This window comes from Sorex araneus, chromosome 1 (genome assembly GCF_027595985.1).
Source record: "Sorex araneus isolate mSorAra2 chromosome 1, mSorAra2.pri, whole genome shotgun sequence".
NCBI lineage: Eukaryota > Metazoa > Chordata > Mammalia > Eulipotyphla > Soricidae > Sorex > Sorex araneus.
This window is the reverse complement of record NC_073302.1, coordinates 224,829,052-224,853,935: the sequence shown is the minus strand read 5'-3', so window position 1 is coordinate 224,853,935 and position 24,884 is coordinate 224,829,052. Positions and strand designations below refer to the sequence as shown.

At 40.3% G+C, this 24,884-nt stretch overlaps 1 protein-coding gene across 4 annotated transcripts in view; it reads left to right on the top strand.

The window, feature by feature from the left end:
* The first annotated feature begins 733 nt into the window (after positions 1-733).
* FNDC3A (fibronectin type III domain containing 3A) overlaps positions 734-24,884 on the top strand; it is a 167,602-nt gene continuing 143,451 nt past the window's right edge. The window contains exon 1 of one of the 4 annotated variants that reach the window (XM_055133520.1): positions 734-816. The gene's annotated coding sequence lies outside the window, so the exon portion shown is untranslated. Of the gene's footprint in view, positions 817-1,058; positions 1,077-1,421; positions 1,634-2,141; positions 2,211-24,884 lie in introns of those variants that run through there. The other 3 variants (XM_055133530.1, XM_055133512.1, XM_055133526.1) reach the window with 3 other exon arrangements.

The following is a 24,884-nucleotide window of genomic DNA, read 5'->3' as shown; positions in this document are numbered from 1 at the left end:
TTGGACATAAAATTCTAGTAAGTCTTCACCTGGGGTCATACAGAAAAACAGAGGATAAAGGGAAAGAATAAAATATAAGCTAAGAAGAAATGACTACAGGATACAGGAAGATTGACCAAGGATAAAAAGCTGAGGTTGATAATCAGGAAGTGAGAAGCAGAGAAATGACAGCAGGAAGAGAGGAAGGGAGGGCATGGATGGAGGGAGGGAAAAGGAGAAAGGAGGAGGGAGGGAGGGAGGGAGAGAGAGAGAGAGAGAGAGAGAGAGAGAGGAGAGAGGAGAGAGAGAGAGAGAGAGAGAGAGAGAGAGAGAGAGAGAGAGAGAGAGAGAGAGAGAGAGAGAGAGAGAGAGAGAGAGAGAGAGAGAGAGAATATGAATGAACCTAAAGGAATCCGGAATCCTATATGCCTATATGCTTCTGCGATTCCCTGGGACTTCAGTGATGACTAAGGGTCATTTTAGAAGGCCAGGCATGCACAAAGAATTTCAGTAACTATTGTATTCTTGAAGAGTGCAGGTAATAGGTAACATTTTAAAGAGATTTCCGTTAAAAAAAAGTTCCCAAGAAAATGCGATTCTAAAAGACGCTGAAATAAAGCCAGCACAAGGAACCTGGCTACCAGCATCCCGGTTCTTGAGAGCTGGGTTTCCGGGGTCGCACTCCCCAGCCCTGCGGGTGCCCTGCGCGTGGGCGCGGAGGCGCTCGGCGTGCAGCCCCCCCCCACCCCGGCATCCCTGCAGCGCCCCCAGTCGCCTGCGATCGGAGGCCCAGGCGGCCGCGCACACGCCAAGTCTCGAGCCGCGGGGCACTGCGAGGTGAGGGGGTTTCTCCGCGGTCTGGATGGGAGGAGCGGGGCTGGGGCCCAGACCCCCGCTTCCACCTGGCCCTCGGAGTCCGGTCCTCCTGCTCGCGCCTCCCAGCGACGCCCCCGACGCCCCCGCCCGCGCGCAGGGCTTCCCGGGCGCTGGGGGCAGGTGGGGGAGTGTCTCTCCGAGCACCTGTTGGCGTGAAGTTCTGGGGCGTGCGGGGAGCCGGGACTCCACGGCTGTCTGGCCCGGCCCGGACGGGGACTCGCGTGAGTGCACCCCGGGGCAGCCGCGAGCCCCCCGTTGATTTCGGGGGTCTGTTTCCCCGCGGGGGGCGGCGGCGAGGAGGGGGCGGCCCGCTCGGAAGCGGCCGGGGAGGAGGCGGCCGAGCCCCCCGAGTGCGAGCCGGGTGCCGGGGCTGGGGCCGCGGGGCCGGGCGGGCGGGGGCCGGGGCGCCGCGGGGCGCGGGCGGGGGCGTGCGGGGCCGCGGCCCGGGGCGCCGTCGGCGGGGCTCGCGCAGCCGTACTGGGCGCGCCGGCCGCGGCTCCTCCTCCCGGCTCCGGAGCAAGCATGGCGGCGGCGGCGGTCGTGGTCCCTCGGGTGAAACAGAAAGCGGGAGCCCCGCGGAGAGGGCGCGAGGCGCGGGGCTGAGGCGGCGCCGTCCGTGCCGGGAAGGCCCCCCCGCCGCCCGCGCGCCCGGCGGCCGCGGCGCCCCCGCCCCCCGCGTCCCCGAGAGCCGCCAAGGCGGAGCGCGCCGCGTCCGGAACCCCCAGAAGCGGCGCCGGGGCGGCCGCCCGCGTCGGCCAGGGAGCGGCGTGGCCCGGAGGTGAGCGCGGGCTGCGGGGACGCGGAGACCGTTAGGCAGATGGTGCGGGACGCGGCGCAGTGCGGGGCGCGAGTCCGTCGGGGGTGGGGGCGGCCCCTAGGTCCTGGGGGCGCGGCGGGCCGAGGGACCGAGGGCGGGACCCTGGCCGCGGGGGGCCGGGGGCACCTGCCGGGAGGGCGCGGCGCCCGAGAGGCACTTTCGGGGGCGGGGGCCGCGGGCGCTCCCGGACGCCGTGGGGGGCGGACAGGGCGCCCCGGGGAGGCCGCCGCCGAACTTGAACCCTGGTTTCTTGCGGCGGGGGGGTGGGACCTCGAAAGCCCTCGCGGGCGCGCCGGACCTGTGGGACCGGGGCCGGTACCTGGCGGCTCCGCTGGCCGGCCCGGGAGCACCACCTGTTCGGGCGGGAGCACCGGCCCGGCTCTGAACTTCCTGCCGCGGCCGCGGGAGGACGTCACGCGTGAGGTAAAGGCAGCGGCGCGGGCTCCGGGCGCAGTCCGCGGGCCGCGGGGGTGGCCGCCGTGAGGAATGCGCTCGCGCCCCGCGCCGGGAGGAACCTGGTGACGGTCCCGGCTCTGGGGTAACCGGGGGCCGCGGCGGGGCGGGGCGGGCGGGGGTGGGGGGCGCGGCGGGCGCGGACGCGGCCCCGGGGAGTCGCGGGCGGCCGCCCAGGTGCTCGCCGGCCGCCCTCCGGCCCCCGAAGGTCCGTTCGTCGCGGCCCTCGCGGGGCGCTCCGCGGGGGACACGTCCGGGCTCCGCGCCGCGCCCGCCGCCGCCGTCCGGGAGCGCGGGCCGAGGGGCCAGAGCCCGGCGGGGTCGTGCGGGCCGGGCCATATGGTAGGCTGCGGCCCGCCCGCGCCCGCCGCCTCCAAGTTTTCCTGTTTGTTCTTCTCGAGCAGTTAGAAACCGCCCGCGAGGAACGAGTTTCCTAGCTGGACCACGGCGGTAGGGCTCGTTTTCCGGGTTGCGTTGGTTTTCTCAGGTCGGGGGCCGCGGAGACCCAGGTTTAACGGGAAACAGTGATGCGAAGGTCTTACATATATATACACGCCTTACGGTTTATGGCACTGGAAGGTGGCCCTTCAGATACCCGAGTTGTCGCTTTCAGCTCTCCCCGGGTTATGCCTTGCCATCACCGGTAACTTGAGCAGGAAAGAAGGGGTGATGGGGGAGGGGGTCATCTTGTTAACATTTTAATATTTTAATATTTCAGCACTAACGTAAGACTACGTAGATTTTGCCCGGTTTTTCCTTTCCCTTCAGTCACCATCTCTGTTCTCTTGTGTCGGTTTGCTGTAGAATTTTTATTCCAGGCAGCTTACTGTTTGTTTAGCCACCTGTGTGCTCTTCTGATTTAACTCTTTCTTTTCCTTTTGTCTGAATTCTGGAAATCATTTAATGTTCAGGCAAACAAACTTCAGTGAACACTGGTCTCATACAGTGTAACTGTAAAGGTAACTTGCCTCTCAGATTAATGATATTCATTAGAAATAAGCAGATTCTAGGATTATTTATCTTTTGGAGTCATCTCTATCATCACTTCCTCTCCAGGTGATAGGGGTTGATTGATTTTATTCTACTATGCATTTAGTAATTTTACCTTTTAAAATTTACATCATGTTAAGCACATTTTATTATTAATTAAGGATAAAGTTTTCCACTGTCTGACTAGTGAAACATAGGCCAGGACTGAGAGACTATAAACCCAGGAAAAAAAGACAGTCATGTTTAATGTTCTCATTGTCTATTATTTTCTTTAGTAAAGAGCTTTAATTATAAATTGCTCCTTTTAAATTTAGTTCCATGGGTAATTTATGTGTGTTTTAAACGACTAATATGTAGTTATTTCATACTTCTGAGGCATGTGTATGTTCGAAGTAGATTTGTTTCCCCTTTCAGATGTTCTTGATTCATTTTTGTGAATGAATCTGCCTCTATGGCCAATGACTTCAAGATATCCATGTGGTTTCCAATAAGTTAATTCAAAGATTAATGATTTTTGTCTATCAGCAGTCTCTTGAAGACTGCAAGTAAATTCATAATACCATAAAAATCAGTGCTTTATTCATATATTCTATTGAGCTTTTTTAGTACTTCCGTGTATCCCATTAGCAAGAAGAAAAATGGCCATATCACTGTCAAGTTGCTTTTTTTTAGAGGGAATTTATTGGCCAATCCTGTTGGAAGGCAATTTTTTTGGAACGTAGCCTTTGGTCCTCTATTAAGATCCTTTGTTGGTGTCATCCTTTGATATTTCCAGTCTTTCATCACCTGTTACTAGTCAGCATGCTGGGTTTTTTTCTACATGTTAGATGTATTGGGGAGATGACAAGTGCGTAGAGGATAAACTATTATTAAAGTGGAAATACAAAAGCAGTGCTGTGTGTTTATTTCCTTCATGTGTTTGACAAACTGGCTGGAGATAACTAGTCCAATAAATTGTTAGTAAAAAAATATAAGATAATATTATTAAACTGTGTGCTGTCAAATGTAATTTAAACCAGTATGAAGCCAGTGAGTGCTAAAGGCATTTGGAGGAAGTCAGACTTGAAGTTTAGGAAGGATTTAGATTGTAAAAGGAGAGCTGTTTCAAAAAAGACAGGCAGCCAAGGCTGGAAGATGCAGCAAGGAGACCTGAGGTAAGAACACATATTACAAGGAAGAAAGATGAGAGGGGTAGGGTTTTTTTTTTTTTGGCCAAATTCCAGAATATGGTCAAAAGAGGATTAGGAAAGCCTGGACAAAACAGTTTGGCTCTAATATTTTTTAACCTATTGCTGAAAGAACTATATATTACTTTGATATATTAGTAATCTAAATAGCATATATATCCTATATGTTTGTTATTATAATAACATTTGAGGGTCAACATACTTTCTATAGAGTGCTAGAGAATGTTTTAAGTCTTGCAGGCTGCTAATAGTGTCTTGAATAGTTTTTTGTTCTTTGTATAATCTGTTAAAAATAGAAAATTTTTAGCTCAAGGGCCAAACAAAATAAGCTGGCTATTTTCTGCATTTGGCTAATGCAGTTTGCTCACTCTCGGCTATTAATTGGTTAGGTTGTCTAGTATCAATAACAAAAGATACTACATATAGGTATACAGGGTTGTTTGGTCTGTTTTGACTCTCATTTCTATTTTTAAAAAATTTGTTAATTGAGGTACTATAATTTACAAAGTTATTGATGATTAAGTTTCAGGCATACAAAGTTTCAGCACCAATCCCTTTGCCAGTGTCTACTTCCCTCCACCAGTGTCCCCAGTTCCCCCCCCCCCCCCACATTACCCAACCTCCTCTATGTCAGGCACCGTTTTATTATTTTTTTTCTTCTCCCTTTAGGCACTGTGTTTTATAATTTCCCTGATTGTGTAGTAGAAGGAAATAAGAGATGCAGAAATTACGGCAATTGTAATCGTTCTGTGGCCAAACTACAATATAAACGCCAACCTAGACTAGCTCTCAAAATAAAGGAACAAGTCTTTGAGGCAGGCCTCAGAGCACTGAAAATAGCTGCAAGTGGCTTCATTTAGAATCTATAAAAGTTTAAGTATATCAGCTGCCTATTTCAGTTCTTACATATATTAGAATTGACACCTAAGAATCTAAGCTAGGGTACGGTGAGCTCAGTGACCTCAGAGGTGCAAGCCATAGGATACTTTGTTTACAGCATGAGCCTAGGATGAATTAATGAAGAAACAAAGAGTTGTACCTTCCTCAGTCACTTGAGGAAGAGCACTGTGTTATAGTGTCCAGTCTAATCATTGGTGCTTAACATTGGTGAACTTGAGTCATCAAGAGGTTTGTTTGTATGCAGATTAAGACAGAAGACTTTGAAATAAATGTTTCCATTAACCTTATTTAAAGATAAGGTGAATTCATAATTATGAGTTATTTTGAAAATTCATTTACATGTGAAGCATCTCTATAAAGTTTCTAAATTTATAGCTGTGTATATCTTTTTTGGTTTTTGCTTTGTGGGCCACCTCTAGCGGTTCTCAAGGAGCCTATGGGATGTGTTTTACCTGCTGGACTCTCCTGCAGTCCCTGTAGCTGCACATTTCTAAGACAGTCTTGTCTTGAGTACATTGGGTTTCCTGTGCCTACCATTAACCCAGTGCTTAGCTCTATTTCAGGTAAGGGCTAAATGAATCCATTGGATAGGGTTAATTTATATTTAGTGTCATCAGGAGAGCAAGAGTAGCGTATAAAAACATTCTATTCGTAAACTAGGCATGCTGTCTGTATACTAGATACTAGAATGTAAGATTGAGAATTGATTGGATAAAATCAGGGATTCCTCCCCTGTCCTTAAAAACATTAAAATTGGGCCAGAGATATAGTACAGCAGGTCCCTTAGCACCACCAAGAGTGACCCCTGGCTACAGAGCCAGCCTGAGCACTGACTCTGGTGTGGCCCCCAAACACAGAGAATAGCAAAATGAAAACCACAGCCTTGGTTAACTAAATGTATGTGTGTATGTACACATACACACACACACACACACATTTAAGGTACTACAACATTAAATTTCAACCTTTCTAAATTCCTAATAAAACTTTGGCTTTTTGAATTTAGCTTTCCTAATAAAACTTTGGTTTTTGAATTTTGCTTTAAGAAGTTACTGATTAGATCTCCCACATCTCTTTTGACAATGCTTGAAATAATTTTGTCATTCCAGCAGTTTCTATTGCTTGGATATAAGAAAAAGTACATTGAATCTTAATTCATCACCACCCATCTAACCATATGATCTTAGCTTAAAGTTTTCCAGTCTTAGGGATCCTAGTCCTTAAATAGAGAATAATATCTACCCTGTTTTTCCCCACAGAAATATTGTGAGTACCCAGAGAGGTAGGAAACTATGAAAAAAAAATATATATATATAAAGTAAAAAGCAGTGGGGAAAGAAAAAGTATATAAAATATACTATTTAAGTGTTTATATTACTGCTACTATACTGGGAAAAATACACGGGGTGGGGGGACTTTTTTTTTTTCTTTCAGTAAGAACTACCTAAAATCGAATTAACTTTCATCCTCCAAGGTCTTGTAAATATGGTGTGCTTCCAATAAACATTTAGAGTTTACTCAAAACTTTTAACTGCTTTCTTGGCAAAGAGACTACATATAAAAGCTTTATTTTTATTCTTGCTAAACTTTCAGTGCAGCCCATGTCCAGTGCCTCTCTTCCTTTCCTGTAGGGTAATGCTGATCTTTTAGTCCAAGTGATTCCAACTGATTCCAGCTAATCTTTCCAAAGTGGGTTGAAAGTATGTGAAAATGTTTTCCTTATTTTTTTCAAGTGTAAAGACTATTTCTGAATCTATCACATCAAGATCTACCTGTTGAACTTTCATCGTAGTTTAGTCCCTGTGCTTCTTAAATCTTTCGCATAAGTGCCAGATGTGTGATTGTATTCTCATTTTACACATGAAACTATTACTTCTGATTGACTTGTGTTCTTCTTCCACCCTTGATTCTTTAGATCTTTTTTGTGCTAGTTGTTAGAAAAACAATAAGTATGATTCGTATTTGAATAGATTTTTGTTAGTGTTAATAGTGTTAGCCAGCCTATTAAAAAGTATCTTTTGTTTCCCTTCTTCAGAATCTATATTTTGCATGTATATTTGAACCAAATAAAATTCAAGTGATTAGTTTTGTCTCTAGGAAGGAAAAACCTTCTCTGGGGGTTCTAAACAGAAATTTAAGTACACTTAAAAGTACATTTAATACTTTAATTAAAAAAAGATTTGATGCCAGTACTGTCAGTGTGTCCAGTGATAGAATTTATGTTGCATATGTGAAGCCCTGGGTTTGAGCTCCAGCAGTGTTGAATATAGTCCTGGTAGTCCCTAAGTACCGCCGGACAAGAACATATTCAGATGTAACTCCCACACAAGTTAGAAAAATACACATAGGCTGCTCTCTTTTATAGGAATAGATGCTATATGCAGCTACTTCAGTTTCACTCCTACTGAGAGTAATTTCACTTTTTTAAAAAATCAGCTTTTCTTAAGATTTGCTTAAGTAATAAAATTTTAAATGTAATTTATAATTCATGGTTTTATTATGTTTACATATCCTAAATTTCTTTTGATTTGCTTAAGACAGCTCTTCTGAATAACAATTTTGTTCTTAAGATTTTACTCAGCCCGTGTAGTATTTTCATTTGTAATATGTACTTTTCCTCTTAAAATTTCCTCTTAAATTACTCAGCCCGTGTAGTATTTTCATTTGTAATATGTACTTTTCCTCTTAAATTTTAGTTCATGCAGTCCTTCAAAAACTAGAAATTGAGTTTTCACATGACTCCACAATACCACTTCTGGGAATATATCCCGAGGATGCAAAAAGGCACAGTAGAAATGACATCTGTACCTATATATTCATTGCAGCACTGTTCACAGTAGCCAAAATCTGGAAACAACTCGAGTGCCCTAAAACAGGTGACTGGTTAAGGAAACTTTGGTACATCTACACAGTGGAATACTATGCAAGCTGTTAGGAGAGATGAAGTCATGAAATTTGCTTATAAATGGATAGACTTGGAGAGTATCATGCTAAGTGAAATGAGTCAGAAAAAGAGGGACAGACATAGAAGGACTGCACTCATTTGTGGAGTATAGAATAACATCACATGAGGCTGACACCCAAGGACAGTAGATACAAGGGCCAGGGGGATTGCCCCATAGCTGGAAGACTGCTTCATGAGCAGAGGGGAGAAGGCAAATGAAATAGAGAAGGGATTACTAAGAAAATGATGGCTAAAGGAACCAGCTGGGATGGGAGATGCATGCTGAAAGTAGATAATGGATCAAACATGATGACCTCTCAGTGTCTGTGTTGCAAACCAATTTAATGCCCAAAAGTAGAGAGAGGGTATGGGGAATATTGTCTGCCATGGAGGTGGAGAGAGGGTGAGAAAGGAGGGTATTCCCCGGATATTGGTGGTGGGGAATGTGCAGTGGTGGAGGGATGGGTGTTTGATCATTGTGAGATTGTAACCCAGACATGAAAGCTTGTAACTATCTCATGCTGATTCAATAAAATTAAAAAAAAAAAAAAGGGAGTTAAGATTACATAAAAAAGAAGAAAAAAACCACTTAGTTCATGGCAAGGTTTCTCAAGCTTTTTTTTTAGCCAGAGACTGTCCTGATCTTAATTTCCTTCATGTGACCCCCGTCCTGCCAGTTTTGCCTGTGGTCTTGTGCCATGGGCCCTACTACACCAATTTCTAGTTTGGGCCCCTTGGAGTAAGTATCTGGGGAGTCCACAGGGGAACATATTGCCCTCAGTTGAGAAATACTAGTTTAAGGTTTCTTTTAATTTCTTCAGTAAATAGTGAGTGACTAGTTACTTTTTATTGTTCGGCTTCATAGTTAAATTCCATTTTATGCTAGCAGCTTCTTTTAAATCTGTAAGTTTAATTTGATATATCTGATAATAGTGTTCTTCTAATCCAATTTTTCGACTATTTTTAGGCTAAATGTCCTTTTGCAAGGGAGGGGTGTCGGGAGGGTCACACCTGGTGGTGCTCAAGGCTTACTCTTGGTTCCAGGGATCACTTCTGGTGACCCTCAGGAAATTTTATGGAGCGCAAAGAAGCAAACCCACATTGGGTTGGCCAGTACAAAGCAAGTGCCCTTCCTGTTGTACAGTGGCTCTGACTCCCTGCAGGCTAAATTTTCTAAGACGTAAACTTACTCAAATCATTATACAGTTTTTGTAATTGAAACCACACACAATTCCTGTGGTGTTAATTATGACATCTGTCTTTCTTTCATAGTATTATCTACTTCCCACCATTTTCCAACTTCATAATAAAAGAGTGGATGTTTTACATTGATAGGATTGTTTATTGACTTTTCTTCCTTTATTGAATGTTCTTAACTATGAGCATATTATTTTACCCTTTTCAGCCTTAATTTCTCTATGATAATAAGAGTTAAAAATAGGATTGGCTATTGTGAGGAATAGGATTGACTATTGCAAAGATTAAAAGAGAAAGTCCTTTAACATGGCAATTAAAATGTTTGCCATAGGAAATTTTTGTCTAGAACTTTGACAGATGTGTCAAATCATTTTTGCCCGGTATTCTATACTTGCTTTGATCCTTCATTTTATTTATTCATCTCATTTGTTAAAAACTTGAAACATCCAAGGCAGACTATGAGGTCACAAAGATAATGGCATACTCTCCTCCCTCTGGTAATTTCTACACTAGGATTAGTGGTTAAAATATATAAACACTGTAGCATTGTAGCACTGTCCTCCTGTTGTTCAATGATTTGCTCTATTGGGCACCAGTAACATCTCCATTGTGAGATTTGTTGTTACTGTTTTTGGTTTATCAAATACTTCATGGAGAGCTTGCCAGGCTCTGCCGATGTAAACACACACTTAAAAATAATTAAAAATAAATGAAATACCTCTTTGCCTCTGTTTATTTGTGTGAGTCCTTTAGATCTTTAATACAGACCTGCCATTTATTTCTGTAAGATCCTCACAATTTCAAAATGTTGCACATATACTGGAGTGTTCATAGTTGTCTCAACTACTAAGCTGTGAACTTCATAAGTAAGTGTGAACAGTTTTGCTGGGGTTGCCTTCCCCCCACATAAGAGCAGATGGAAAATATTTTAGACTCTGTGGCTTAATCAACTCTGTTGAAATTACTTAAGGACAGTAATAGAGACATTATAATAACTATAATAACTTAAGGATAGTAATAGAGACATTATAAATAATAGGTATGACTGTGTCTAATAAAACTTTATAGAAATGGACCGAGGACCATATTTAGCCATAAACTTTAATTTGTTGGATCCTGCAAGACTCTATACCTTTGCCTGGCAAATGTAAGGCACTCAATAAATAATTCTACTTAATATATCTTCAACATTTAGTGAAAAAGCACGGTGTATCTGGATGCTATTTCAGATTTGACTAGTGTCATTTTACTTAATCATTAAAACAGTTCTCCAAGGTAGATACAATTACCAGCATTTTAAAAGTTAGGAATCTGAATCACAAAGATCTTAGATAACATCCTAGGATCTTGTAACTAATAGTTTAAGATTTGGGATATATACCCAAGAATTCTCACTCTAGAGCCTGAGTTTTTGTTTTTTGGTATTTGGTTTTTGTTCCATACCTGCTCCGTGCTCAGAATAACTTCTGGGGCACCATACTGGGTACTGAGGATTGAACTCAAGTTGACCGCATGGAAGGCAAGCACCTACACACTCTGCTATCACTCCAGTACCCTAGAGCCTACATTTTAATAATTAAAGCTTACGAGTTCTGATTTATTGAATTAGGAGCATAATACTGAATCAAAATTTTGAAACATTGATGTTACTAAGGCTAATGAGATAACTGTGATTATTTCTTTGTTGCTAATTTTCTTAAATTCATGTGTCTTTGCAAACTCCTAATAAAAAACATGAAATAATCAGAGAAATGGCAGAAGTGCTTCTTTAAAGGATAAGAACATAGCTTTTGTCAAAAACTTCTTTTGTTTGGTTTTTAGGTATTTTTGTTGGGGGGCGGGAGGAATGGACCACAACTGTGGTGCTCAAGGGAACTATATTTGGAGCTTATGTCAGGGATTTGAATGAGGATTGATGACATGCAAGGCACATGCTTTACCTCCTATACTGTCTCTCCAACCCCTTATTAAAAATTCTTCCTCTTAATTACCAAAATAGAAAAATAACTGCCTAGTAATAAGGAAGGGATGGAATGGAATATCATAGTTATTATTTGCTGTTATGATTACGTACTTAGAAATCTCTAAGAAAAGGATTTGAATCAAGATTTCAGTAAACCATTTATTACCTAAACTTAGAGAATTTATTAGCTTTTCTTGTATATTAGAAATAACCAACAATGAAAAGCAATGAAAGCAGAAGTCTATATCTTAAACTACTTGAAAAAATTTAATGTACAGCACATTTATGAAAAAAATCGCAAGATCTAAATATATGGAAGAATGCTGTATTCCTCATGGTGACAAATTAATACTATAAAATTACACTTCTCAGCAAATTAATAAAGTCAATGAAATCTTAGAAGTTCAGTAGATTTTTTTAAATGACATTTGACAACTTAATTTGTCAACTTTTGAAACGAAGAAATAAACAAGCATGACCAAATTAATTTCAAAAGGAAACTTAGCAAAGGGGAGCTATCCCATCAAAGATAATACAACAGAATTACTATTTTAAAATAATTACCACTTGCAGTAGGACAAGGCATGTTGATCAAAAGAACAGAATAGAGAATTCAGGAGGAACTCCATGGATATAGAAGAATTCAGTACATTAGAAACAGTGAGTAATAAAAGAGCTAGTTTGTAATGGGGTAGCACAATTGACTCTTCCAGCTGAGGTAACTACACGGCAATAAATTTATTTAGAAGTAAATTTTTTCAATTGGGTAGAGCCTGGTTAAGAGAGGGTCTTCTCATGAGAGAGAACTTAGATGCCATTTTTTAAAAAGCAAGCCATAGATGGGATAAAACATGTAACAAAGTTAATTTTCAAGTTTGCTTTAAAAAAACTGGCAGAAATTGGAAAAGTTTAGTATTAATGGCAAACAGGAAAGTAGACTTATAAGCTACTGAATAAAAGAGTATAGCTTTATCTTTAATGGGAAAATGATTGGCAGTATATTTTTTAAATAACATGTTTCTGAACAAGAGGCTTCATTTCTGTATATCTTTATAAATATATCATTTATAGAGTAACATGACTTCCCTACAGAGGGGAAAGTATAAAAAAATATTGGAAGAAATCTCAGTATTCAGCATTAGAATAATTAAAATAGGATGTCACTGTCATTGTCATCCCATTGCTCATCGATTTGCTCAAGCAGGCACCAGTAACGTCCCCATTGTGAGACTTGTTGTTACTGTTTTTGGCATACCGAATACACCACGGGTAGCTTGCCAGGCTCTGCCATGCAGACTAGATACTCTCGGTAGCTTGTACTTACCAAATAATATTACATTCTTTGTACATATATATGAATATATATGCTTCCTTAGGAAAGTATTAAGATAGTTTACATAAAAAAACAGAACACTGACCAGAATATGTCATTTTATTTATGTAACAATCTCCTAGAAAATCTCAAACCGCTCAGGGAAGAGTCTAAATGGATACTTCTATAGTGGTGGTTGTAGAAGTGGAGCAGGAGGAAAGGTTAAAGAAAATGTCTTTGCATTTTTAACTATAAAAACACAATTTTTGTGCAATGTAACACAAATATCAAGACACAATAGGGTTTAAATTTATCACTGAATTATGGTTTGATTTTGTTGTTATTATTACCAGATCTTCTGATGGGATGACTTTGAATTATGCCTGCTTTTCAATTGTAATTTAACTTCCTAAAACTTTTCATTGTTATCTAATGTCATTGGTGCTCCTAGAAGTAGTGATCTTAGTGTTGTGTCAGAAGATATGTTAGTGTATTAAAAAAATGAGAATCGTGAAGTAATGTTTCTCAATCTATAGCCATACCTGTCAACCAAGACAGTGTTACTATATAATAGAATGAAAGAAATGTTCTTTTTCAGTTATCAAATTATAATTTTTAATATAATTTTTAGTCTTGTATGCATGGGTATTTTATTTTCCTTCACTAATTTTAGGAACTTATAATGGCATGTATATAAGATCAGCTAATTTATGAAAGTTATGTTAAGAATATATAATTGGGAAGTGAGAGTTGGGTTTTGTTTGTTTGTTTTCAGTAAATGTGCTGGGACAACTGATTAGCTGCATGTAAAAGAATGAAATGGAACTGCTGATTCATACCATACACAAAATTAACTCAGTGGATTAAAGACTTCAAAGTCAAACTGGAACCCATAAAACTCTTTAAAGAAAATAGGTAATAAGCTCCTTGACATTAGTCTTGGTGAATGATTTTTTTGGATCTGATACTGAAAGCAAGAATAGACAAGCAAACTAAAAAAGATTTTGTACAGCAAAGGAAACCATCCACAAGATGAAAAGGCAGTCTACAGGATGAGAGAGAAAAAATTGAAAATCAGGTCTCTGATTAGGGGTTAATATAAAAGAGATACAGTGAGTATATCTGAATAGAATAAACATACATTTCAATAGAAAAAACAATCTGGTTTTAAGAATGGGCAGATCTGATAAGATATTTTCTAAAAAATCATATACAGATTGCCAATAGGCACATCATTCATCAGGAAAATGCAAATCAGAGCCACATGAGTTGAAACCTCATACTTGTGAAAATGGCTGTTATAAAGAACACTTGAATACATGTTGGCAAAGATGGCGAGAAAAGGGAGAGAGACCTTGTGAACTGTTCGTGAAAATGGAAATTGGGACAGCCACTATGGAAAAAACTAGAAATTCTTCTAGAAAATACAAATGAAATTGCAGCATTATCCAGCAATTTCACTTCTGGTCATTTATTCAAAGAAAATAAAAACAAAAAACTTCTAAAGATATCTGTAGCCCCACATTTATTGCAGCTTTACATTAGGCAAGATAGGGAAGCAACCAAAGTGTCCATTTATGGATGAATAGACAAATTGTGACTTATATGTATTTGCATATATATATATCAACACCATGTGTATGTGACAATATAGTGTATTTAGCTATAAAAGAAAAGAATACTATCTTGCCATTTGCAATTACATGACAGACTTTGAGGGCATTGTACTAAGTGAATAAGAGAAAGACAATACTGTGTGGTCTCATTTATGTTGAGTCTAAAAACAAAACCTAAGTTCATAGATTGGTGGTTACCTGAAGTGAGGGCTGGGGTATAGTGCAATGAGTAAAGGGTGTCCAGAGGTGCACACATCCAGTTACAAAATGACTTTCATGGGGATGTAATTACAACATGATGATGACTGAAGTTAATATTATGGTGGTGTATATTTAAAATATTGCTGAGAGAGTAGCTCTTAAAAGCTCATTGCAAGGAAATAACTAAGTTTATATAGTGATTTATCTACACTTATTGTAGTGATGTGGTAAGCATGTCACAAATACACAAATGTGAAACATTATGTAGTATATAAATATATGTCAGTTTGTCAGTTATATCTCAGTTTTTTAAAATGGGGTGCTAGGATATAGTACCCTGATGAATGTGTATGCCTAGCATGTGTGAGACCAGGTTTGATCTCCAGCACCACCAGGTGCATCCCTGGAGGATGCCAGCACTGCCAGGTGGCCCAGTATAATGGGCACTGCAGCATCCAAGCACATCACATCCTCAGGCCCTTGCATTGAACCACTATCCCACAGGTGGAACCTCTGAGCCTCTAGAGCACTGCTTGGGAGCCAAGAGATTTATTTTTAAAATGTTGCCAGTAAAAAACAGCAGAGATGTCAGAAACTTGAGCTGAAAACAGTAAATTATGGGGAGATTTAAAAAATTAGTAGAGGGCATTATAAGAATCTAGAGGGAGCAAGTATACAAAAGGTAATTTGCTTGCTTTGCATGAGGTCGACCCATGTTTAATCCCCAGCACCCCAAATGGTCTCCCATGGCACGCCCACTCGAGTGTCTCTGAGCTTAAAAAAAAAAAAAACAGAAAACAAACTGACTGAAATGATAGTACAGCTGGTATGGTGCATGCCTTGCATATGTCAAACCCAACCTGGGTTTGACACTAGCACACTATATGGTGCACTGACGGCTGCAGAGAGTGATCTCTGAGCACAGAGCCAGGAGTAAGCCCTTAGCACTGTGGGGTGAGTCCAAGAACAAAATCTAGTGTCTCAAAAAAGGATTATCATATATCATGTTTACAGGCAAATCTTCTCATGGAAAGTTACAGAAATATTTCTTGATTTTATCATGAAATTTTTGAGTGGAAGGAATTAATGATGAAGTTATAATAAGACAGTTACTTTCACAAAGATACCTTAATCCTCCTCCTTCTGTTGCTAAACTTATATAGTTTGATGAATTACATAGAAATTGCTGGTGTGGTTTTTAATTCAGAATCACTTTGTTAAATGTATCCAAGAACTTGAGATGCTAAAAAATCAAAGTGAATAATTATAATCTATAAGCTACTACTTTTTAAAAGCACAATATAGTATTTGTAGATGAAAGTAGAATTGTCCCAGATGTAATTCCTTAGCCTCTAAAGATGTAACCCAAGTGATCCGAAGACACCAAACAGCTTGGAACTGTAAAATGGGATTTAGCAATACTTAAAAAGTAATGTTGGTTTTATTTATTTGCACACTACCTGTAGTAGATGGGTGTTGATTTCTTGGAAGTAATTCTTGCATTCTCTTCCCAATAGCCTGACTAGAAGTGTGTTTGTGATGTATTTTTAATCAAGAATGCTTTTGAACTTTCATCTTGGTATTGCTGTGTTATTTCTTCCTCCTCCTCCCCCTCCTTCTCCTTTCTCCCCTTCCCCTTCCTCCCCTTTCCCTTCCCCTTCTTCTTCTTCTTCTTCCCCTTCCCCTTCTTCCCCTTCTTCCGCCTTTCCCTTCTTCTTCTTCCCCTTCTTTTCCTCTTCTTCCCCTTCTTCTTCTTCCCCTTCTTCTTCTTCCCCTTCTTCTTCCCCTTCTTCTTCTTTCCCTTCTTCTTCCTCCCCTTCTTCCTCTTCTTCCCCTTCTTCTTCTTCCCCTTCTTCTTCTTTCCCTTCTTCTTCCCCTTCCTCTCTTTTTCTTCCCCTTCCCCTTCTTCTTCCCCTTCCTCTTCTTCTTCTTCCCCTTCCCCTTCTTCTTCTTCTTCTTCCCCTTCCCCTCCTCCTCCTCTTCCTCCTCCTTCCTCTCTTCTCCCTCCTCCTCCTCCTCTTCCCTCTTCTTTTTTCTTCCCCCCTTCTTCTTCTTCTCCTTCTCCCTCCCTTCCCCCTTCCCCCTCCCTACCCCCCCTTCTCCTACCCCCTTCTCCCTCTCCCTTCTCCTTCTACGTTCTAAGGAGTCCTGAGGGTATAGGGACCAGCCACAGGCCACAGAGATACTTGATCGGTGAAACCAACGTTTCAGTGCTAGTACGTGAGGATATGATCCTGCTCAGGCTCTGTGGACTGGAGCCACCGTGGCCACACTTAGTACTGTGGGAGGCAATGCAGTGCCAGGGATCAATTTGGAATCTTCTGCCATCACCCACAATGGGAAGTGACTGCTGTATCTCTGATTGCTTAATTCATGTGTTTGATTTAGGAGAGTAATGACATTAGCACTAAACCTTCACCACTCTCTTTTTTAAATTTAGTTCACTAATGTGAGTGAAAACACTTTAAGACTCACCTGTATTCTACACTCTACCTCTTCTTGCTTTTCAGTGGGCAGAAATTGGAAAAAATATAAATAATAGGAAATTTCTTGCTGACAGTTTACATAAATTATCATTTGTCTTAGAAAATGAATATATATCTAACATATTTGCTTTTATTAGGTTAGGCATATGAAATGGTTAACATCTTAGACGACAATTTCAATAAATTCAACGTATTTCAGTACAGAACTATGCCCTAGATATGTATCATAAAAATATTAAATTTTAATATAGGAATATTTTACTTAACAGGAAGATATTTTATATTTAAATAACAAATTTTAAGGACAGTTAATTGAATGTTATCACATGTCAAATTGGAAGCTTTTGTGTGAGTATATCTATTTTAACAGGAATTGAGTAATATTCGGTCTCAGATGTCAAATAATATTTTATTGCAGGCACCAGAAAGTCGTTAATGCATATATGCATCATTGTATACTATAAGTTTAGTCAAACAACTGTTGGTGTTTCTGAACAGCTCACTGTCTTTTGTAGAACACTGAGTTATAAGTCACAGTAATCTCCAGAAATGTTTTAATTTTATTTTACAGATAATACATTTTTACAAGCAAATAAGAACTAACCTGTCAATAATAGCACATAGTCTACACAGGAATAAAAAAGAGTTTTGTGCCATTTGCCCAAAAGATCTGTAAACAGAATTTTGGCATTTCAAGTGAGGGCATATAAAGAATACATTATTTTTCATTGGTGAACTCTGGACCATACTTCCCCCCCTTGCTCCCACCCCCACTTCTCCATGGCAGACAATATTCCCCATACACTCTCTACTTTCGGGCATTATGGCTTGCAACACATACACTGAGATGGACCATACTTTTAAACAAATCATTTTTCTGGAGATAGCAACTTGGATTCTGCTTCTGATAAATTTCATTCATCTTTGTACTGTTTGATAAATACATAAGACATGAATAGTAGTCAAGGTAGATAAAAAGGAATCTGGGTCAACTCTTGTCTGAAATAGCTAAAAACAAGAAAGAAAAAAGACATGACAGCAACATTCAAGATGTTAGACATCAGCAATGTAAAAGTCTATAAATAGTGGGCCCTAATAGTTGGCCCTGGTTATTTTTTGGAGAAAGTTTCCCAAGCAACTATCTTAAACTAAGAAGCTCAGTATGTCAAAAGAAACAGTTGCCAGAATGCAAAACAGTCTAGAGAATGGGAAAGGATATTTACCCAATACCTATCTGATCAAGGATATACAAGGCATTGATTTAACTCTACAAAAAAGAAAACATCCAATCCCATCAGAAAATTGGGTAATGAAATGAACAGAAACTTTCTCAAAGAAGAAATCCGAATGGCCAGAGGGCACATGAAAAAATGCTCTTCATCGCGAATCATCAGGGAGATGCAGATCAAAACAACAATAAGATACCATCTCATACCACAGAGACTGGCATACATCCAAAAGAACAAAAGCAACCGGTGTTGGCCTGTATGTGGGGAGAAAGGGACTCTTCTTCACTGCTGGTGGGAATGCCAACTGGTCCAGCCCTTTCAGGAAACAGGATGGACGTTTCTCAAAAAATTAGAAATTGAGCTCCTAATTGACCCAGCAATACCACTTCTGGGAATATATCCTAGAGAGGCAAAACAGTACAGTAGAAATGACATCTGCACTGGTATGTTTATTGCAGCACTATTTACAATAGCCAGAATCTGGGAAAGAAATGAGTGTCTGAGAACAGATGACTGGTTAAAGAAACTTTGGTACATCTACAGAATGGAAAACTATGCAGCTGTTAGAAAAGATGAAGTAATGAAATTTGCATATAAGTAGATGACATGGAGAGTATCATTCTAAGTGAAATGAGTCAGAAAGAGAGGGACAGACATAGAATGACAGCACTCATTTGTGGAATATAAAGTAACATAATGGGAGACTAACACCCAAGAATAATGGAATTAAGGGCCAGGAGGATAGCACCTTGGCTTGGAAGCCGGCCTCACATGCTGTGGGAAAAGGCAGCTGACATAGAGAAGGAACCACCAAGTAAATGATGCTTGGAGATCTCGCTCTGGTTGGGAGGTGCGTGCTGAAAGTAGACTGTGGACCAAACATGATGGCCACTTAATACCCGTATTGCAAACCATAAAACCCAAAAGGAGAGAGAGAGAGTAAAAGGGAATGTGCCTGCCACAGAGGCGGGGTGGGGGGTATTGGAGGGGGGGTGGCAGGAGGATACTGGAAACATTGGTGGTGGAAAATGGGCACTGGTGGAGGGATGGGTACTTGATCATTTTTGACTGAAATGTATGAAATGTAATCACGAAAGTTTGTTAAGTCTGTAACTATCTTACGGTAATTCATTAAAATTTTTTTTTAAATGTTCATAAGACGAAAAAAATTTTAAAAAGTTTCCTAAGCACAGCACAATGTGGAGAATCCCAAGTAAGTCACAGATGAATTACTGTGTTGAGGAATTACTGCTTATACTCTAAGGATACTGGAGTATGTGAAGTAACCAGTAAGGAGAGAGCTGCATAGTAAACAGGACCTCAGTGATCTCTGAAGAGCAAGGGTACCCTTTGAGTATATAGTGACAAATATGCAATTTTAATGAGACTACCCAGTACTAAGAGTCACCTAAAATTAACATATAGAACACTATTGAAGTTCATTTAGAAAGGACCAGGGAGACATTTCACCATCCAGAGTAGAAAGTGAAAGCCTTTTAATTTATGGGGCATTTGGCAGAGTGCTCTGGGGGGTCTGGGCTCAGTCATGGGGTAAAAAGAGCCCAAGGCTTAAATGCAGCTCTGTTTTAGCTTAGTTCAAGGAAGACAGTTCTTTATTTTTTAATTGAATCACTGTGAAAAGGAATACAACTCTTGCTTACAGCATGACCCCAAAGCATGAAATTATTTACAAGTCACTTAGCCATATCTCAGAACAAAGCTCAAGAAACCTGAAAGAGTAAAAAAAATCCAGAAGTCAAATTGTAAAATTGACAGTGTCTGAAGATCATTTAAAATTAGCAAGTATACAAAGAAGCAGGAAAATACAAAGCATAATGAAGATTTGGTTTCCACCCAAAATTGCTCCCAAATAATACTGATCATGAATTAATAGTTGAGAATAGTTTGTATTGTATAGTTAGAAGAAGCAGAAGGAAAGATTGAATATATTGGTTAGAGGTGGCTTCTAGAAGAAAATTGCAGTGTTAATTGATAAGACATACTGAATCTGGTCAGTGGTGTGTTAAACATTCCCAGATAGAAGGTTGTGGGCATGAAAACAGCAATAGGAGCTATACAGATTGAAGCACACAGAGAAAAGAGAACTACTTAGCAAGAGGAACTGGAAATAATAAAATAATGATGAAGTAATGGAGCAACTTTTTCAGATTTAACAAAATTTTAATAAGATGAATTACAAACGTTACCAAATGAAACGTTATTTAAAAGGAGTGACGGAGAAAAAAATGTTAGTTGCAGACAAAGAATAGTCAAGGGTAAAGTTAACAGCACATCTCTTGTTTGAAGCAATGGAAGTTAGAATATGATGAATCAATATAATTAAAACACTAAAAGTAGGACTGGGAAGAAAACCCCAGGCTTAAATACAAGCATGGTGTGTGTGAGACTGCCCTGTTCTTTAAGGACTCCCAACCTCCTTGGAGTCCCTGGCCTCTGGTTGGTGTGTTTGTTTCTGGTGGCACCTTAGCACCACTGGACCCTGGCAGCACTACTTTGTAAATCCATCGCCCACCTATCTGCCTAAATGTCATTGCTAGTGGCCTTATTAAGACAAACGAGAAAACACCAAAAAAGAAAATTGTCAACCTAGGATTTTTTTTTTTTTTACCCAATGAGAATTCTGTCTTTTTTAAAGGGCAAAATTTAGACTTTTCAAGCAACAGAAGCCAAAGGAATTTTTTAATTTATAATCTGATCGTAAAATATTTCTCAAATGGCTTGCTTCAATCAAAAAAAAAAAAAGGAAAAAAGCGAAACAGTATGGATAGCTATAACTTACAGGAAGGATAAAAGATAACTGGGTACCAGAGTGATAGTTCAGCAAGTAGAACATTTGCCTTGCACACCGCTTACTCGGGTTCATACAGGGTTCAAAACCTGTATGGTTTCCTGAGCAATGACTGCCAGGAGTGACTCCTGAGTACAGAGCCAGGAGTATGCCCTGACCATCATTTGATGTTGCCCCAAACCACTTAACCAGCAAAAAAAAAGATTATAATTCAACAGAGGAAACAAAGTAATTTAAATATTCCTAAACAGAAAGAAGTGAACAACGATTACATAAAAAATATAAAGCAAATATAAGATGGTTGCTTTTAAATCCAACTATATAAGTAACTGATTTAATGGTAAATGGTTCAAGAATAAAAGACATATTATTGGATTAGTGGTTTTTTAAAAATTGAGACCCAAAGTCTTAAATACATCTATAAGAATCTCATAAAATCAAGTTAGAAAAAAGGTTGGACAGGATATACTGTGTTGACTATCCCAAAGAGAGAGCTGGAGGGACTCTACCAGATAAGTTACATTTTAAAGCATAATAACAAAGGAACTCATTAAGAGAGTTTAATCTTAAATTTTGTGTCTAATAAAAGTTTCAAATTAAGTGATAAAGAGATACACAAACACAAAATTGCTGAGCTCATGCTATCCCAGTAATTGATAGAATAAGTAGTCAGAACATAAACTTAAAACTATGAAGTTTCATTATAGAAAAACAGAAAATTGGAGAGTCCCTGAATTAGGCAAATTAGTCTTGTAGGTGTAATGCCAAAAGTACCATTTCCAAAAAAGTAATTTAGACTTTACCATAATTAAGTTTTCTTCAAAAGACAGTGGTAACAGAATACAAAGATAAGCCACAAATGAAGGAAATACTTAAGAATAACTGATAGAAGACTTGAATCTAGAATTTATAATGCTCTACCAAAAGTTAATAACAAAATAATCCAGCTACAAAACAAGCAAAAGTACTAGACATTTTATTAGCCAAAAAGCTATACAGATGGCTAATAAACACATGAAAACATATTAAACATCATTAGTCATTAAAGAACTGCAGAGACTGCATTTTTTAATTTTGCCAAGAGCATTTCAAGTATTAGGTATTTTTCATTAAAGAAATAGTAGATTGTAGGAGGAGTATGTTTAATTTGTGTTTTTAGTTGTATGCTGTAAATGACTTTTCGGTCTGTGGCTTGTCCATTCTCTTAAAAGTATTTCTTAATAGCACTTAATTTTAATGATTTTCACATATGCTTTTATGAATTGTCAAGTTAGTTTTTATAAGATATTTCTCTGTACTATTATAGTCTTTGGCTGCTGCCAGTTCACATTTGACTGCTAGTAAGCAAGCCATACCCCTACAGACTGAAAGCATCCTGTGGAACTTCTAAGCATGATCAGTAGCATGGTGACCCCACTGCTTGCTGTGCTTTAGTCTGCAACAGTAGATCTCTGCCCTTTATCTGCTTCATGGTTTATACTGTTTCCTACAGAACCCAAGCCTAGACTCCTCTTAAACCCACCTTGGCATAAATTCACCAGTGACTGGCTAGTAACTGCTGGCCAATCAATGCTTAGATCAATGCCTTATTGCTACCCAGGCCTATTTGAACTCACTTGCACATCAGGGACTCTCAAGACTGAAACCCCAGGTTATACTCGCTTAATTTAAAAATCTAATAGGCTCAGCAGCAGAGTGGGAGAAGGTGATGAACAGTTAAAGTAGTGGAAACCATGTAAACAGATCAGCAAAAAGAAGAGCAAGGAAAATAATGCACTATATGTAATAAAATCAGGGACAACATTATTATTGGGTTTCCAGAAGAAAAAGAGAAAAGAGAAGAATTCTTAAAGAAAAAGACTTGAGACTTTTTCTAATCTGAGAAAGGAGTTTGACACCCAGTTCCAGGAAGCTCAAAGTTCCAAATAGACCCTAACAAGAATCATTATAAGTAAAAGGTGAAAAACCAAACTGGGCCCCATGAAAACAGGATGAGAGCACTATTCAGGTATCCCAAAGAGGAATAGAGCTATGCTTGGAGTATCAGGTTTCACTCAAGTGAGAGAAGATATCCGGAGTTCCAACCTCTGTCGATGGTCAAGAATCAGGGACTCAGGGATGTTGTCCTGTTTGCCAAGGCATCGAAAATCAGATGGGCCCAGACACGTAATGCTGGACTGGAGACAACTGCTGGACTAGACCTGTTACCGACTGGAATCCATGGGATATCAAAAGACTGCATGGCTGCCCACCTACGAGATGATCAGACTTCTTCGTCAAAACCTTAAATAAATGGTTTGAGGCTCTTCATGTTCCTGGAATGAGCAGATGCCATTGGGCTACACTAGCGACAGGGACAAATGAAGACGTTACTGGCGCCTGCTCGAGCAAATTGAAGATCAACGGGATGACAGGTGATACAAGTGAAAAAAGCCAAAGAACCCTTGAAGCATTAATAAAACATAGAGATGTAGCTCAGAATGTAGAGTACTTGCTTTACATGTGTGAGAATAATACCTTACTAGCTATTACTAAAATTTGAATAAAGAGCTTTTCAGACAGCAGTAGTAAAAGTTTATTTCCAAGAAACCATCTTTTAATACTTAAAGACTTCAAGAAAAGCAACAAACAAAAACAACCACAATATGTGAAAGAGGAGAATAATAAAGATATTCTTAATTTCTGATTCTTTCATGTTATCTCAGTTCTGTTTAGAAAAATTTAAATGTCAGATACCTTATTTCTCATCTCTAAAATTTATATTCAGTTCTTTTAAAATAATATTTATAAAGCATTTTAGAATTCTCTTAAGTTACCTCATTGATTTAAGTATTTAGTAGTTCTCAAAGGAAATAGGTTGGTTTTTAAATGTATTAAGTTCAGCGTAAGTTTTTAAATTTATGTTCAGTTTCTTTTTTTTTTTTTTTTTTTTTTTTTTTTTTTTTTTTAAAGAAATATTTTATTGAACCACCGTGAAAACAAAAAAAATACAAAGCATTCAGGTTTAAGTCACAGTCAAATACTGATTAAACCACCATCCCTTCACCAATGCACCCGTTCCACCACCAAAAACCCCAATACACCCCCCTCCCACCCCACCCCCCATCTAAGTAGCTGATGATATTCCCATTATTCTCTCTATATATTGAGTACATTTCATATTTCCATACAGAACTCACTATTGTTGATTGGAAATTTTCCCCAACAATCAGGCCTGCTGAATAAGCATCATCTAATAATTTCTCTTCCTTGGTAAAGGTGAAGATTTTGAGTCCGCGCGGCCGCGATAGCGGCCGCGCGGTTCTGGGTTTCTAATATTTTAGCTCAGTTCACAGTCAAAATGGATGGCTCCAAGAATCTGCTCTGTTGCCAAAATGGGTTAGGAGACCTCAGGATCACAGTCAGTAGGCGGGAGGCTCTGCTTCTCGTGCCGCGGCTCTTGGTTCATCTCTGGGCGGAAGGTGCGCCGGGAACACCTCCCCTCCCAGGATCACCTACAGGCTACGTCACTAAAGAAAGTCCTACCTCCTGGTGTAGGGGTCTTAGAGGGTGGCTCTCACCGCGTGGCTGCTGCCGCTGCCGCCATTTTCGCTCAGAAAAATGGGGTGGAGAGGGAAAAAAATCCCTCCCCGGGCTGCACGAGGTTGTAGTTCAGTTCGCAGTCAAAATGCATGGCTCCAAGAATCTGCTCTGGTGCCAAAATGGGTTAGGAGACCTCAGGATCACAGTCAGTAGGCGGGAGGCTCTGCTTCTCGTGCCGCGGCTCTTGGTTCATCTCTGGGCGGAAGGTGCGCCGGGAACACCTCCCCTCCCAGGATCACCTACAGGCTACGTCACTAAAGAAAGTCCTACCTCCTGGTGTAGGGGTCTTAGAGGGTGGCTCTCACCGCGTGGCTGCTGCCGCTGCCGCCATTTTCGCTCAGAA